This window comes from Heliconius melpomene, chromosome 4, assembly GCF_056956725.1.
Source record: "Heliconius melpomene rosina isolate 202511_hmr_F chromosome 4, ASM5695672v1, whole genome shotgun sequence".
Taxonomy (NCBI): Eukaryota; Metazoa; Arthropoda; class Insecta; order Lepidoptera; family Nymphalidae; genus Heliconius; species Heliconius melpomene.
Window position 1 is genome coordinate 6,742,701 of NC_140392.1, and position 16,420 is coordinate 6,759,120.

Sequence of the window (16,420 nt, forward strand, 5' to 3'; positions counted from 1 at the left end):
TCCTTCTTACCTCACTCTTAAATATCATATTGATGTTACAGCCGCGCTTAAGTACAAATAAGCTCGCAACGCTGCCCTAGCTTTGTTTTATCTCTAAATCCTTAATAGTTATGGGCGCGTATAGCGTATATATAACACAAAGCTTTTTGGGACGTCGCGCGACGATGTCATTTTGCAAAGTGCTTTCAGTTTCTGTAATTTCTGTTTGTGAAATAGTGTTTTAATTATTGTTAGGCTACTCATGGATACAATTTAATATTTAATTGTCATATTCGTTCACATACATTGTTAATGTGTCAGATTTATGTAAAAAAAAATAATTAAATTGAGTAAATTTGATCTCTAAGTAACTGAAAGTAGAATAAGAAATTTATTATAATTATGTTTTTTAAATCGCTTTTGCCGTATCAAACATTAAACATAGAATCCGGAGAATTTTAATTTATACTTAAAAAGTAGAGTATAGCTCTCCTTTCAGTTTGTTTTATTTCACAAAAATTTATCGGCTTCTCGTTGTATCCCGCATATAGTAGGAGGCAGGGGTAACCTGGAAACCTATTGATAAGACACTCCATTCTTTCCGTGAAGATTATCAGCATCGCATCATATTACCACTGAAACCCCTCAAACAAGGCTTTCTTCACAGTTTCGTCTCAGATCCATTCATCTTTTCAGCGCAACACTTACATAAATAGCTTGCCCGAGGCCCATATCGCTTAATGGTTACTTCTATTTAGAACAGTTCTAAAGCGAGATTCGAGACTCGATATTATTCCTTTGAGAAAGTTGTCTTATTATACACGAATATATTACTTACATTTATAATATATAAGTTGCGAATTAGAATAAAGATTTATGTATATAAATTAGAATTTTGTGAACGCTTTACCAAAACTAGGCATATTTCACATGAAATAGAAACAACAAACATACAGACGGCTAAAGTATACATTTAGATGAATATATTTATTTCTAAAATAATTAAAATTATAAATAGATATAGTTTTCTTAATTTAAGTTAGAAAATATAGGCTACAGTGTTTTGGATCTCTCTAATTTCGTGTCACTACGAGTATATCACGTCCAATACAAATGCAATAGAGTTGAACGACCGACACGAAAACGAAATATAATTCCTATTTATTCCTCTAACTTGTTAAGCATTCGCCGAAAATCCGCAGTGTTAGTGCATTTAGAGTAAAAGCAAGCTTAGTACAAACACATTAGGTTCAATTTTAGTTGTGCACCTCTAAATTGTGGGCTGGAAAATTACTACGTTATTCGGTGCATTTGCGAACAACGTCTGGCTTCCATTTCTGATTAATTGGAGCTTACATTGTGATCGGTGATTAATTATTAAATTAAATATTATATTGTTGTTTAAAAGATAAGAAAAGATTTATAATATTGATGTTTTTGTTGTTGTTGTTGTTGTTGCCGGTCGTAAAGCAAAGGCATAAGGGTGCGTGTGATTTTAAACGTGAAAGGTTGTGGTTTCGATTCCCAGTCGAGGTAATTAAATATTTAGTGTTTTCATTTTTTCGCTCTGGTGTTGAGGCAGAGTGTGGCACTCAACACGCAATGCCTTCAGAATAGGTACGGCGGAAAGTGTAGAGCGTAGTGTCTTAAAACTAGGTAGCGTGAAGCTGAAAAAAATATTCAAACTTATGCCATAACTTGTAATAATTGTTAATAATATTTTTGTAATATGTGTTCGGTGTTTCTCTTTTATTAAATAAATATTTAATCTGAATTATTAGTTAAATTTGTTAATTATTAAAAAAAGAAATATTTGTGTGATATTGTAAAACATAATACAGTCTTCCTGTCTTTAGTCGACGCGGGTGATTTTTTGAAGTATACGATATAGGCAACGTTATTCGGGCGTTTATTTAATTTTAAAGTAAACTCATGCCCGAATATTATTATTTATTAACGTTATTTCAGTTTTATTTTTCGATCATTGTAAGTCGGGAGTTGGTAAGCGAAGGAGCAGGGGTCGGACCCCCATATTATTATGTTAATAAAATCATGTGACATTTCCTTGTCAAATATCAAATTATTAATTAATATAAGTTTTTTTTTGTTTTTTGAAAAATGTTAACTTGTCATTAGAACATTTTTTAATTATAAAATTTGTATTTGTAATATATAATTTGCAAAGTTGCCGCGTCGGCTCTATAGGGTTACATTGTTCTACTTTACATACGACATTATAAAAGGTTTTATTATATAAAGGAAGTAATTGACTTCGTTATTACGAAGTTATTACTTAATAGGACTTATTTCTATAGAAGCACAGTTTTTAAAATAACATGCATTAAACTGTGTTTACAAAGCAAAGCGCGGCGTTGAGTTCCACCATTCAAGTCGTAATGCTTAAGAATTCGGTGGAAATGGACAGAAGTGTCTTAATAGGGAAGAGAGTGTTTAATCACTAGTTTCCAAGGTTGAATCTGTCTTGCTTGCTGTGTGCTACACAGTGTGAAGCTAAAAGAAACTGTGTTATAAATATTTTGATTTGTCGTTGCTAAGTATTTTAAAAGTTGTTAGAGTTAAAATTATAGGTATTTCACTATTGTAATTTATTTATCATTTATATACATACATTTAATAGAATTTATATATATTTCTAGTAATTATTTGTATTTAGGTTGTTTATATGAAAGCGTTCGCTGCCATCGACTGAACCTGTAAGGTGTATTAATATTTACTCCTACCCTCTTGACGACATTTTATAAAACTAACAGTCGATGCTTGCAACTCGGTGCGCTTTCCATAATTTTCTTTGTTTTAGTTAGTATTTGTATCCAAATTAGTATTTATCGTGTTCTGTTTTAAATATATGTTTGTGGTTGACTTTGTTATGTACTGTACTGTGTTAAATTGTAATTTACTATTCGTGTTATATATATGTATGTATATTTAAAGTGGTCTTATTTAAACTCAGTGCTAAACGTGAGTAGATTTTTATTATTTATCATTAATACTACAGACGGATGAACAAATAACATTTTAAAATCAGCTTCACACATAGCAGGGTATCGAGGCCTCCGGGGAAGCCTCATGCTTTTTACGTGACCTACGTCCAGTATCTTTGAGACTGTATTTTCGAAGGTCAACCGAAGTCTCCTTCTACCTCTCTTACCTCTACCTCTCTTTTCTGTAATATTTTTTTTTGCCATTCTATCATCACTCATTCGTTCGACGTGCCCAAGCGTGCCCAAAAGCCCCACTTAGCACGTTCTTCTTGATTCTAACCGTGACATCGTCGCTAGTGTAGTTAGTATTTTAATATTCGTAATTCATCTTAAACATCAGAAAAACGTATTTCTAGCTTCTAATATATCTTAAGATAAAACATTGACCTACAGGAAATATATCTCGTCCATAACATCTTCTAAATTCTATGTTAGTTTGTTTTACACGAATGGAGCTCTAACAGTGGTTGGCCCTCTGCCACGTAGGTGATAAATTATTCACAATTAACCCCCCCCCCATACCACCCACCACGTGTGACTTCCAGCTTATCGGGTAATCTACGCTGAATATCACATAATGGCTTTTCTATGGAAGAATTGAAAAAAGTATATTTCTATACATTATTTTTCTATTAGTATACTTACATAATTGAGACCAGTCGTGATATAGGGGCACCAGGTTTGATTCCTACTTAGGAAATTAAATATTTAATATTTTCATTTTTTCGCTCTGGTGTCTCTAGAGTTTGGCGGAAAGTGGGTTAACACTAGGTTCCCAGCTTCCCTCTACCTACCCTGCTAAAACGGGAAACAAAAAAACGTGCGGGAAACAAAAAAAAAACATAATAGGTTTTCAATTAAGGCTAATTAAGTACTTAAAAAAAATTATAACCTGTAATTTTTTTACATTACATATTTTACTTGTATGAAACTATATTTATTTACTACTAGTGGACCTGAACGCGGCTACGCCCGCTTGAACTACAAGAATATTTATTAAATATATTTATGAAATTATTTACAGTTTTCAATAGAGAGATGCGTTAAGCAAGCTCATTTTGGGTGACGTTTTCTAACAACAAACTTTGCAAATGGTTGCTTAGCAACGGCGGTTGTTATTAACATGGCGGAATAAATTGTATGTCAAATTAATATATTGGTATATATCGAAAATATTACAAATATGAGAAAAAAAAAGTATCGTATGTTCATCCCGAGACCCTCAAGTATCTCTATATGAGTATTTTACAATAACAATTAAATTAGCGGTTTGGCCCTGATTGCGTAAAAGACAGACAGACAGACAAACAGACAGACAGAGAGACAGAGTTACTTTCGAATTTATAATATAGGTATGGATAATTATTTTTAGCTTACTCAACTTGTCTAATGTGTAGCTCGGGTGCTATCTAAGTCCACATACATTGGATCTACGACCCCCGCCAACTAAATAAAAGGTTCCGTATAGAATTAAAATTAAATCAGTGTCATGATGTATCCCGCACACAGCAGGGTAGGCAGAGGGAACCTAGTGTTAAGACATTCCGTTCCCCACTCTCTGCCGAATTCTGGAGGCATTGCGTGTTGAGTGGCAGAACTTAACGCCGCGTTTTGCCTCGACACCAGAGCGAAGAAATGCAAATATAAACGTAAATAAATATTTCACTTCCTCGAGTGGGGATCGAACCCACAACCGTCTCGTAACAGTCACACTCTTGTGCTTCTGGGCCACGACGTCCTTTTTTTTATTTAACATAATTGTTATATTTTATTTATTATATTTCGAAATAATTTATTTCAACTGTTACAATCAATGAACATATTACTTTTCTTTTTATGATTTCTCTTTGATGTTGAAGCGTTAGATTTCTCTGGGGATGGAAGGGGTGTACTTTTATATCTATGAATCGACGATGGGCTTCAAAAATGCAAGATGAGATTTTTTCTTCAAATTATTTTTTTGTCATACTTCGACTATATAATTCTATAATTAGAATAAGAGTGCTTATAATATTCCATTTCCAGAATTCAGCGGTAAATGGGGAACGGAGTGTATTAACACAAGTTCCCTCTGCCTACCTTCTGAGTACGGGATGCAGTGTAATAATAGTCTATTTCTAAGTATATTTTGCATTTGAATTCCATAATAAAAATATTTTTTATTTATTAGAAATAATTTCTACTGTACCAATCGACACTACTATATAAATTCATCATGCTTAAAAATACGGTCAAGTATATTTCAGATGCACGTTGAGGTTCTTATTGAAAATAATTTTACCATGTTTATTTATATAAAAAATACGAGCAACTTTGAAAACTTCCTTTTTTTAATGAAAATTTAATTTATTTATATAACATTTTACTGTCGTAATTATAATTTTAAATTAATGGAACAGAGTGTATAATTGTAAAGATATTATTAGTGTTATCATGGCACCATTTTTAAAAAGATACGCAAAATATAATTGAATTAATAAAAATTTAAAAACATATTTGGGTCCTAAGAGGCGAGAGCGCGGGTTCCAATCCCGCCACATTTAAAATTATATACGTTCTCTAAAAAAGTGTTTTGTATTAAAATAATAATTTAGAAATAAAAAAAAATATAGATGCTGTTTCTATTTTATAGAATGTTTGAGATATGAATAAGTCTTTCTTTTATAATTTATACCATTGTGGATTGTACATACATTTAATTCATATATTTGTAATATTTTTAAATCATCTCTAACCCTACATGAGGGAAATAGAACTATAAAAACTACTTTAAATATAATGAAACATAATGTTGCAATTCTTATTTGATTTTTATGCTCTACTTTATTCCTTTCTTTCCAAGGATTATGGCTTATTGCTAATCAAGACTTTTCTTTTAAAATTAATAATAAACGCTCGTCGTTTTCTTTAGAAGCGATGTCAAAAGTCAGGTAGGTATGCTTCGTGAATTGTGTCAAGAAGGGACGTTTTAAACTCGCCGTGACATAACAGCGTCGCACTTGTATGGTTTCTATTCCTTATAGTACGATATGACCTGAGAAGGTAACCTTTATTCTACCTCAGCGAGTTCGTCGATGAGCCCAAGTACGTACTCCCTCCGCTTTTGTAGCCTTACAATGAAATCTTCATATTAATTGAAATTGGCTTATGCTATATATTATAGAAGCTTACTCTGTGAAATCGGCTTCTATTAAGTATTAAACTTTGGTGTATTTTGTAATATATTGCAATAGTTGAGGGTTCTCCGGTTGCTTAGCAACAGTTGTAAATAACATGTGGAACAATAAATAGCGTATTGAATAGTGTAACCTTATATCATATATACATACATATATATTTGGATATATCAACCATATTGTAGATACAATAAAAAAAAAAAAAAAATGTTTTCAAAGAAACGAATTTATTTGTATAATTTTCATTATTGTATAATTAATGTTTCAGTTACAATAGAATTGTATAAATAATATTATTTTGTGCTTACGTTATGTGACAAAAAATAAAAAGAATATAATATAAAATCAGCATGAAAATTGTTGGTTCTAATGGACAGTATAATCTTTTTCTATACCTAGTACAAAAAACAATGTAAATTAACAGGAATAAGGATACAATTAACTGAAGATAGTATATGGGTTTATGGGGAACATTTATATTTATAACCTAAGTCTATAAGGTTAAGGTATTTCCTCCACTAATTTAGACAAAACTGACAAAATATACTGTTTTCCGATATTGGAATGACTGATTGACTAAAATAACATAAATAATGAAAAAACACGTTAGTCCATAATCCTCATAACTCAAAACTTTACATCAAACACAGCAAAGCTATGGCAATCAAATTTTTATACATAAATATGTAATTAAAATTCCTATCATAAAAACGAAATTTCTTCAGTGACACATTTCATGGAATCCTTTAGGTATGAATCCAGGCTAACGGCTATTACGAAAGCTTTGTTTTATTAAAAAAGAACTAGGATTCCCATTTTCCGTCAAAGTAGAAACTAGGGCGGCCCGCTCTGTTATTATTCGGGACGATAGTAGGTACCTATTTTCGTATATTTCGGTTTTAAATAACGATAGTTTCTATGTAAAATTTTGTCGATAAAATATTAATATTCCAGAAAAGAATTTAAGATTTATTCTGAAAGGTTCCTTGCGCACACGTGCAGAGAAATCTGACGGAAACGTTTGGAAGCTCAAAGCAACTGGCAGAAACCATTTTAATACTAGATTCTGACATTTGCAAAATAAGAGGCCGAATTGCACAAGATTCTCTCAGTGATTTTTACTTTTTGTCTATTTCGCCATATGCCAATTTTTCGTTGTTTACTTTGAAGCTTAGAAGCTTTTGTGTTTGCTGTCGTTACCATAAAAAACCCGGTTAAGCGCGAGTCGGATTCGCCCACCGAGGTTTCCGTATCAATTTCAGGATTGTAGGTTAATAGGAAGTACAACTTATAAAAGTTGAGAAACTTAAGTTGCGGGCAAAAACACTCAGTTTTGATGAAATGAAATACAAATTTAAATTGGTAATTATTTTTTCTGTGAAATACGTTTCGTTTAATTTTTTTTTCAGATTTTTCCCTTTATATATGTGTTGTAAGTTCTCACTTCCAGCCAAATTTATACTGAAGGTCCATCACCAGGAAGTATCTTACGGTAGCGTAGTTGAAGTACGGAACCCTAAAAACAAAAGTCTCGATACATACACAAAAACAGAAAAACAACATAATAAAATCTAAAATAACTTAATAATCCAGCTAAAAACTTAATGCTACTTAAAACAGAATTACTATTCAAACCGCGTCTAAATTAAACATGTATGTATGTACGTTCATATATAAAACCTACCATATCTACTAAACCGTGTTTAAACACTGCTCGGAATCTGATCTCGGGCGAGTGAATGCTAACACGCTTAATATTGATAACCCGTCATATCTCACCACTTACACTTAATAGAGGGACGTGACTTTAGCCTTAGAACAGATCGAGCTTCGTATTATACAGATATTACGTGTTAAGCTAGTAGGTAGATAATTGTAGATTTAATATAAGTTTTTTGTATAGCAATTACTTTTTGGTTAGTTTACAATTATGGTATATTGTGATAAAATAAAGGTATAACATAGTTGACATTTTTTAATTAATATAAAAAATTGTATTCATATTATTTATGAATATATGATACACTAGCGGCCCGCTCGCGGTTTCACCCGCGTGAACTATGTTATTATTAATTTCTGTCTCCATGACTACGTCCTAGTGACGTCTATGCAAAATTTGAGGCTCCTAGCATTTGTAGTAACGAAGTTTCATACAAACTTTCGGCCCCAAAAACAACCCCTTGGAAGTCGAATATTGCAAATTCCCGTCTTAGCGAGCACCTACGTTCTATAAGTAACTCCTATGTAAAATTTGAGATTCCTAACACTTGTAGTTTCTGAGATTTCGTGATGAGTGAGTGACCTTTCGATTTTATATATATAGATTAGGTAATCTACAATAATAAAAATAAAATAAAATACCAGTTTGTTTTTTTTAAAATGGAGACTTTTTTAAAGATTTTTGGGCTTCCTTTGCTTTTCCTTTCCTTTTTTTATTGTATTCGCTATAATTTTATTGTGACGACGAAAAGCATTTTATTTTATAACTAGAAGACATCTTTGTGGGGCTTATATTTAGTATTTAGTTATATGTTACTTACTTATGTTACTACATATAGCTACGCACCAGCAATTTATAACATAAGAATAAATATATAATATTAATAAAATATTTTTAAACTCGTATAAAAACTTGGCGAACGGAGTAAATAAAGGTCAGGCACGTTTTTCCGATTTCAGTAAATAACGAGTGGCGGGAGTGTTAAATGAAATTGGTTCTAATTTATATTATAGACTCGATAACATTTACTTTAACATTTTTATAGTTTCATGTTATAATCCTATACATAGCAGGGTAGGCAGAGGGAACCCGGGAACCTAGTATTAAGACACCCTGAATTCTGAAGACAGTAAAATATTCAAATTATATATTTGGTTTTAACAAACTATAAATATTTGTTCGGATTTAAAATATCTGCGCTTTCTCGCAGCCTTAAAAGAGGCAGAACTAAATATTCATTCATTTTAAGTGCACTACTTTCAAAGTTGATGAATAGAAAATACGAACTTTAAAATAGTGGATGCGAAGAATTCCCATTGTGTATTTCTCGTTGTCACGTTCCAATACATAAAATAAATAATATATATAATTATTACATATTACATACTCAAATGCGGTTTCACTCGCTTAAACTTTATGTTATTTTCAATAGATTATAAAAAGATTTTTTTATAAGAAGTATTCTATGTCTTTTCTAATACCTCCAAGAATATTTGTACAAAGTTTCATGATATCCGGTTCAGTTATTTGGACGTGAAAGCGTAATAAACAAAGTTATATTCACATTTATAATGTTATGATAGTATCATGGACAATTATGCTATATATTTTTTTATATTTAAAAAATATATGTAGAGAAATTGATATAAATATAATAATAAACTTTTAAAAGTAAACTTTTTTAAAAATCGCTAACAGACCAATTTTTAAAAAATATTTTAATAAACAAAATGGTTATTATCGTAACCTTATTAAATTTCGTCTAAATTGTAAAATCATAATGGAATATAAAAATGCAAAGTATTAATAAAGCGATAAATAAACGAATAGTAATATTTTAAATAAAATCGATCATTTCTTTGAAAGTCCATATGAGTAATAAGTATATATCAATGTTGGTAGTGTTAGTTTGGTATTTTGTATGTACGAGCGTTATCTGAATATTTTTGGCATTATTACTTCAAAAAATCGATAAAAACTAATAAAAACCATGTTAAAAATTCATCATATTTCCGTGAACATTCAAACCATATCGTGTTGCATATCACAGCAATCCAGTGGAAGTAAGTAAACGAATCCACTGACCCATTTGGCTTTCAAATGAAACGCACGGAACACAAAGAATGGAAAAGGAAGACCCTGAATACGAAATGCTGTGTCAACGCCTCTACCATTATGCGGGCGAAGTAGCGGACCGCCAGATGTATTACTATTTTATTTTTAGTTTTTCATATATTTAAATGTAAATGGAATTGAGGGCAGTCGTGTCGCAGAACTACGGTGACAGTGACAGTGACTGTAAAACCAACTGGTTGTGAGTTCGATTCCCACTCGAAGAGATGAAATATTTATTTAAATTTATATTTCCATTTTCTTCGCTCTGGTATCGAGGCAAAACTCGGCGTTAAGTTCTGCCACTCAACACGCAATGCCTCCAGAATTCGGCAGAAAGTGGAGATCAGAGTGTTTTAAAACTAGGTTCCCTCTGCCTACCCTGCTGTGTGCGGGATACTACAGAAAATTTATATTTATTGTCCATCCGATAACCTTTTTATGTAAAGGTTCTGTTCGGTCTATTTCAGTTAGTCGTAATTGGCGTTCTTTTAGTTTCAATTTAGTACTTTCTTTGAGCATAGTAATTAAAACAATCAACAACTATTGCGGAGATGTCATTAAAAAGATTTTTTCTGTATAACAATAAGAAATAGAGATAGTTATTAATTACATTAGTTGCTAACCCTAACTTCATTTATAAAGTGTTTATTTATATTATCTGAGTTCAGATTACTAATATCTATTTGCATTTCATCGAAATCTGTTTAGTGATCCCCAAGTGATAGAATTTTCCGAATGTACAAATGCTCTTCTAGAGGCCAGTCGTGGCGGACGGTAATAAGCGTATGACTGTAAACATGACAGGTTGTGAGTTCGATTCCCACTCGAGCAAATGAAATTAATGTTTTCATTTTCTTCACTCTGGTAACGAGGAAAAGCGTAGCTTTGAGATTCGATGTTTAACACACAATGCCTTTTGAAACTGGCTGAAAGTGGAGGACGGAAGTGTCTTAAAGGGAACGGGGTGTCGTGACACTGGGTTCTCAGGTCCATCTGCCTACCCCTTAAGAAGCTAGCCAAAAAAAAATGCTCTTATTTATTGGTAAAGTTACAGAAAATCTTTCAAGTATTTCACGTGAAATAATATAAAAATCTTTTTGTGTGTAATAAAATTGAAATAATTTATTTATAATGAAAAGTATAATTTATTCTTTTTATTACAAATAACATTACATATTTATTTATGTAGAAACGATTCTAATGGCAGTTGTATTTTATTATTTACAAGTATAATTGTTAAATCTTCATCAAAAGAAAAATTCTTTTCTATTACTGCCCACGTACATCAGCTACCAGCTTCGATGCCAACCTACCTCTTGGCATTTAAGGACAATCTAAAGAAAGGTTAAAGTGCTTGAGTATTTATACAGGCAGTTTACTTAGATTACATTTAATATCTTAAAAAATTATTCAAAATTAGCCTCACGATATCCCGTATACATTAGGTTAGGCAGAGGGAACCTAGTGTTAAGTGCTCCGTTCTCCACTTTCTGTCGAATTCTGGAGGCATTGCGTGTTGAGTGGCCGAGCAGGGGCTATGAGCGGGATACAGCGTGAAGTTGAAAAAAAAATCCTTATTATTATGTATAGTTGGTAGGTCGCTTTGCTATATCATACCTTAAGGAATAACTTCTTGTCAAAACATTTAGTGGTTGAAATGTGAGAGTTAAGCATGTGTTGTAAATTTCATTCAATAATATACTTTAGTCTTCAGAAGATAAATGCTATTTTCACGTGTGCTTTTCATAGTGGTCGACGCAGTAAATCCCGTTTATAGCCTTGTTTACCACGCTCTATATGGGCACACTGGATTGCAATGTAAGAATTTTTAATTTTTCCGGGATTTTGGTTTTTAAATTACTGAGAATAAATGAATTAAGTCGTATTTTGTACTAAATAAGATTTTTTTTTCAAAAAAACGTTAGCATTATGAGGATAGAAAGTATCAGTAGAAGGCGGTAGAGTGACTCTACTTTTTGCCTATTTAATATGGTATAAGTAGAGAGAAGAAGAGAGAGAGAGAGCAGTTTGCTTGCCTATATTACAATACGTGCTGAATAGCGGAGCCTAACACTGTTTTGCCTTAACAAGTCTGAAAAAAAAAGTAACAGATATAATTTTGTTTTCTTACAAACTACACTACAAAATTTAAATACTTAATCAACATTTTGTTTTAAGAATTAACTTTTAATAATCGTTTCTGAGTATGGCGTGTATTTGTATTAGATAAGAAAGTAATATTAGTTGTTTATATTATACAAATAGAATAACATAGTTCGTCTTAAATCCCTGTCACATCTTATATCCTATAATATGCAAATGAGTAGTTCAGGCGTGTGCTCTAGAACTGCGTTGTATTCGCATAAGCTTAGGTCTTACCTTATGCCTTATGACAAGATGTAATTATACTATATAACATACTAGTACATGCATAATAAATGCAAACCTTATATATTATTTAACAATTAAATAATAGACAAATTTTGGTTATTAATATAGAAAGTTAATTATTAAAATGCCAGAGAATCTAGTGTTAAGCCACTCCGTTCGTTCTTTGCACCACGATTTACGTCATTATATATTTAAATAAAAAATAATTTCAAATATATAAAATATATAAGCTAAAACCAATAAGCTAGCAGGTCCAGTTATTTCTTTTATTTTGCTTTTATTAGAATTTAATAAAGATAAGCTAATAATATATGATCAATTTTAGGAATGTATGTACGGTTACACTGGAATGTCTGTTAAATTGTTATTGGCGTATTAAATTACTATGGTTGATGTATGTATATTATAAGTAAACTAGCGGTTCCCGCGCGGCTTCGCCCGCTTGCATTATACATACGAATATTAAATATTATTTAAGTATAATCATTTTGGAAAAATAGTTTTTTACATATAATATATGTATGTAAAAAGTAAGAAAAATCATATTTTCCATATCTAGTCTACCGGCGGTGTATCCAAGAACTCCAAGTGAAGCTTCAAGTATAAAAATTTTAAAGTTCTTTAAGCGTACTTTGAAACTTTCACACTGAAACGTATGAGGTTTCAAATCGATATCCAAGCAAAGTTTATTCTATAGTTGTATGTGCTCTTAGCGGTAAAGCTGAGTTTATTATATATCGCTAGAGTATTAGCGTCTTAGTTAAAAATAGATTTGCTATTCTGAAAATGATTAAATTCTCTAAACAGTCAACCGGTCTATATCTTTTCATTTCAAAGGTCTTCAATTTTTATAAAGAACTTCAATCTTTAAACTTAAAAGTTGAAAATTGAGTTATTCGTCCACTTGTCGCATCCATATTTATTGCAAATTTAAGACTTGTAAGATTCTTTAATGGACGGTTTTGTCAGAACTGGACTTAATTAAAATGAGACCACATGAGGAGCACCAGCTTTCAAATAAGTATCATCAGAATCGTTCCACCCAAATCAGAGTTCTGAAGTTCTACATAAAAAAGTACAATCGAATTGAGAACCTCCTCCTTTTAAAAATGTCGATTCAAAATAAAATAAATATATACATTTCAATTAGCATTATATATATTATAGTTAATAGTATGTCTTCAAAGAGAGATGCAACTTAAACAAGACACTTATTTAAGTTTGTATTTTACTGCTGTAATATGCAAATGAACAAGTAAAATGCACTCGGGGACACCATCCAGTGAGAAGAGAAAACACAACGCTGCTACAATTACGTGTAATTTACATTTAGTTCCCCACCGACGTATTTTAAGCTTAATTTTATATAAATACTTATAAAAGAACTTTTGTAAACAATATCTAGCATTTTTAGAGTTTTATTTATATACATACAAATATGTAAATAATAATCTAGTGAAATGGCAGCTGGGTACCACAAATGAAAATGATTTAAAAAAACATCATATGGATATCTTATATACATTTTCTTCTCTCTTCTCTTCTCTTCTCTTTTTTTCATCTTCACGGTGTATCCTAGTATTAAGACACTCTGCTCTCCACTTTCCATTAAATTTTGGAGACATTGCGTCTTGAGCGGCAGACTTTGCCTCGACACCAGAACAAAGAAATTAAAATATTAATCTTAAATTAAACTTGCCTTATTATATCTTACTAGTGGACCCGGACGCGGCTACGCCTGCTTGAACTATAAGAATATTTATTAAATATTATATAATATATTTATTTTTATAAGGATAAATAGCAAAATATAAGTTCATTTTGGGTGACGTTTTCGTAAAACAACAAAGAAACTTTGCAAACCGGTGCTTAGCAACGACGGTTGTTATTAACATGGCAGAATAAATTGCATGTCAAATTAGAAAGTATTTTAATTTATTAGTATATATGCGTAATGTAATTAAAAGCTTCTTCAGGTTAATAATAGAAACAACCATTCGGTTCCAACACTTTATTGATAGATACCACTGTGCCGTAAAGTAAGTGTATTTGCCGAGGCTCAGGCAAGGAATGAATCCCGACTACTAATTCCATGCCTTTTATATTATTAGTCAAATCAACAACTATCTTGACAAATACAATTATAACAAAATTGTGTCATTTGACTTCACAAAATATTATTTAAAAATTTAAGCCAAAGAAAATAACAACTTTATTAGAATTATTATACCATAATTCTAATAAAGTTTAACAACAAAATACTAATAAAAATAACTTTACATTATAACGCTAACAGCTCGGCCTTCCTTTACCTTCGAGTCCCCTCGAAAAATGAGAGAAAAAAAAAATAACCAAAATTTAAACAGACATTCATGTATATAAAACTTAATCTTTTCGGCCATCTTACAATTAATTGTTCCTACAATTACATATACAATTAAATAATTATAACAAAAAGAGAAAAAAAAAAAACTTAAACAACACAGATATATCTGTTACACTCCATAGTTGGCTTATCGGCCTCATGTGTGAACAGGTTATGATTTTAGCCAGGTGTACTCATCATTTGACTTATCAGTCTCATGTACACCCAAACTAAAATCATATTACATCAATTTCTTACTCACTAAACTATTCTAAATCATTATCATTGTCATTATCATTGTCATTATCATTATCATTGTCATTATCATTATCATTATCATTATCATTATCATTATCAATTCAATATCTGTTACACTCCTTAGTTGGCCTATCGGCCTCATGTGTGTACAGATTATCATGTAAGCTAAATGCACTCATCATTTGACTTATCGGTCTCATGTGCACCTATACTTACTCATCATCATTTTCATGTTCTAAATCTCTACTCAACATGAGGAGATTCATATCACCTCACAATTGTTTATTTATCATAATCATGGTCATTATCATATTCAATTCAATATCTGTTACACTCCTTAGTTGGCCTATCGGCCTCATGTGTGTACAGATAATCATGTAAGCTAGATGCACTAGCTAGATGCACTCATCCGGCTTATTGGTCTCATGGGCACCTATACTTACTCATAATCATTTTCATGTTCTAAATCTCTACTCAACATGAGGAGATTCATATCTCCTCACAATTATTTATCCCATCACTAAAACTATCAACTTTACCATAAACTCTTCCTACACTCTTTATCAACTTTCATAATCATTCAAAACTTCATTATTAATTTCAACATTTGCTCAATTTCTTTCCTTGCTCAATTTCATCACTTGCGCATCTACTATTAACTACATCAAAAATTAAACCTCTAAATCTAAAGACTAGTCAACCGAGTCAATCAAGTCATCATCAGTATCATTTAAACCGATCCCGATTATAAGATATCCAAGGAAACATTTTTATGAACTGAAAATACTCCTTGATATTTTCCACTTTTAGTAAAAGTTCTTTTTTTTTTTATTTACCATTTTTAATCTTAATATCGCGTTGAACCCCAACCACCTAGTAGTCACCTACTTTGTAGTTATTAAATTCAAAATATTCTTTAATTAAAAAAAACTTATTATAAGCACTCTTGAATCGTCGCATGAACATATAAACAAAAAGCTACCACCGGCTCGGAAGGCAGTTCTGCTGAGAAGAGCCGGCAAGAAACTCAACAGTTGCTCTTTTGAAAGTCAATGGTATATTTTACTATTACATTGGCTGGCAGCTATCCTGCACTACATTCCCATACACGTATATCCTTTAAATATTCTTGTACAGTGTAATAAGCTTTACTTGTTAGAATTTCTTTGTTTTTTTTTTTTACAAATACTTTAAATTTACACGTATACTCAGACCGATAAAAGATTTATTAACTTTTTGGAGGCGAAAACTTGGCGTAACAAGCTTATCTTTATTTCTCGTTCCTATCGTATGTCCATCACTATTTTTACTATGACAATGTTCATTTTGTCGGGTTTATCTTTGAAGACATCTCGCAGAGAATCTCGCGCTCTTTTAGCCTTAGCGCGCACTGGTGACTTTTGTCACGGTGACA

General features: G+C 31.4%; 1 long non-coding RNA gene across 1 annotated transcript in view; it reads left to right on the forward strand.

The window, feature by feature from the left end:
* The first annotated feature begins 2,817 nt into the window (after nucleotides 1-2,817).
* LOC146539580 (uncharacterized) overlaps nucleotides 2,818-16,420 on the forward strand; it is a 36,662-nt gene continuing 23,059 nt past the window's right edge. Inside the window, exon 1 of the long non-coding RNA XR_014877970.1 lies at nucleotides 2,818-2,958. This is a non-coding gene — a long non-coding RNA (uncharacterized LOC146539580). The remainder of the gene's footprint in view (nucleotides 2,959-16,420) is intronic.